This window comes from Pteropus alecto, unplaced genomic scaffold (genome assembly GCF_000325575.1).
Source record: "Pteropus alecto unplaced genomic scaffold, ASM32557v1 scaffold24, whole genome shotgun sequence".
NCBI lineage: Eukaryota > Metazoa > Chordata > Mammalia > Chiroptera > Pteropodidae > Pteropus > Pteropus alecto.
Genome location: NW_006439192.1, coordinates 5,442,853 through 5,445,322, shown reverse-complemented (window position 1 = coordinate 5,445,322; position 2,470 = coordinate 5,442,853). Strand labels below are relative to the sequence as shown.

Here is a 2,470-nt window from a genome sequence, read left to right as displayed (position 1 = left end):
AAATAAATCTGTATGCAGACATCTCCACACTTAGAAAAACAGATTAACTAGAAATGGATTACCATTAAGAAATTACGAAAAAAATAGACCAATATCAAAATGATGAGGGAAAAATAACAGAGGATGTAAACATATACAGACTATATCATCTAAATTACTGTTCAAAACAGTTTTAGGTGAACAAAGACTGAAAACACTTCGAGAGCTTTACTGAAAGAATTATAAAATGATATACTTCAGCAAAGAGAGATGAACCCCAAAAGATGGAGAAATATATAAGGAACAGTGATAAGGAAAAAATTGGAATTTTTTTTTTTTTTTTTTTTTTAGGAGAGGCAACCCTTGGTTGACCTCACAAATTGCAAGGACCTTGTCAGCTTACAATCCCTTATTTTTTATTCTTTACACCTACAGCACCTGGTCTTCCTAGGCGGTCTCCCATTCAAGTACTAACCAGGCCCGACCCTGCTTAGCTTCTGAGATCAGACGAGATCCAGCTTGTTCAGGGTGGCATAAAAATTGGAGATTTTTGAGATAAACATAAATAGATATTGTTTGCAATAATAATAGTAATAGTAATAATTTTAGAAGGGTTAAGAACAAGTTGGAACTAACAGGTAGAAATAATAGGGAATATAAAAGAGGTGTGATTAAGTAAAATTATAGTAAGATCATAGCATTGTTAAGGAAGAAAGCACAGATAATAACTGTAGCATTTGTTAAATCTATTAGCATGTAAAATTTTTGAAGAATAAAGTCTAAAAATAAAAGGAAGAATACATAGTTCCAAATCTGGTGAGAAAAACTAAATAATAAAGGGACAAAAAATGCAATTAAAAATGTTGACTCAATTTATGAGAAGTGAGCATTTTTTTTTTAGAAAAGCAAATTAAAATAATCGCATATAGAAAAATAAAAAATAGTAATAAATACAGGTCTGTAAAATATTAAATCAATGTAAATGCATCGGTCTTGTTAAGTAAAGGATAAAGGTTTTCAGAATAGATTTAAAAAACAGTTCTATGCTCTTTACAGCATAAACCATAAGGATTCAAAAAATATGAAACTGAAAGAAAATAGATATACTAGAAAAATATGAACCGAAAAAAGTGGAACAATAAATATCAGACGAAGTATACTTTAGAGCAGAAATCATTGCTGAGGGAAACAGTTTCATTTTGTAACCATAATACTAATCTTCAGCTAGCAAACAAGATAACAATTCTGAAATTTTATGCATATAACATGGCCTTAAAATATATAAAACTAAAACCGGCAAAATTACAGAGAAATCTAGAAATCCACAATCACAGGGAAGAATTTTAACACATTTTTCTCAGAAACTGACAAATCAAGTAGGAAAAGTTAGTACATATATAGAGTAGTATGAACGACATAGTTAACTAGCTTGATCTAATGGAGATTAGATAGATGATAGATGATAGATAGATAACTAATCTATCAAGTAGCAAGTGGATATTCTTTTTTAGCACACAAATTGTTTAAATTTTCCATGAAGTCATCAAGCATCCACTCCCTATGAGCCAATGATACTATACCACCCACAATGTAATAAAATTCAAAATTGATAACAAAGACCCAAACCTCAACAAATAAAACTTACCAACATATTTAGAAATAAGCAAAACAACAACAACAAAAACAAAAAACCTAAGTCAACTATGCTTCTAATTTATAACTTCATAACAGGGATTACAAACTTTTGAGATCTAAATTATAATTATAAGACTACATATTAAAATTTGAGGTATACTTCAACAAATGGTGGTGGGAAAACTGGATATACACATACAAAAAAAATGAAGAGGGACCCTTACCTTATACTATATACAAAAATTAACTCGAAATAAATTAAAGACTTAACTGAAAGTCTTGAAACTATAAGACTCCTAGGAAAAAAATAGGGGAAAAGCTTCATGACATTGGATTTGGCAACGATTTCTTGGATTATGGCACCAACAGCACAGACAACAGAAGCAAAAATAGATAAGTGGGACTACATCAAACTTAAAAACTTTACAGCAAAGTAAACAATCAACACAGTGAAAAAGCAACTTGCAGAATGGGAGAAAGTATATAAAGAATTTCTACAACTCAACAATGGAGACCCAAACAATCCAATTTAAAAATGAGCAAACAACTTGAATAGACACTTTTCCAAATAAGATATACAAATGGCCAACAAGCATAAGTTGCTTAGTATCACTAATCATCAAGGAAATGCAAATCAAAATCAAAATACATACATACAATGAAATATTATTCTGCCTTTAAAAAGGAAATCCTGTCACATGCTATACAACATGGATGAACCTTGAGGACACTATGCTAACTGGAACAATCAAGGCACAGAAAGCCAAATACTAAAGATTTTACTTATATGAACTATCTATAGTAGTAAAACTCTTACAAACGAAAAGGAGAATGCTGATTGCTAGGGGCTGGGGGA

General features: G+C 30.6%; 1 pseudogene; it reads right to left on the bottom strand.

Moving 5' to 3' along the window:
- Window positions 1-405: 405 nt before the first annotated feature.
- Window positions 406-524, bottom strand: LOC112483412 (annotated as a pseudogene).
- Window positions 525-2,470: the final 1,946 nt, after the last annotated feature.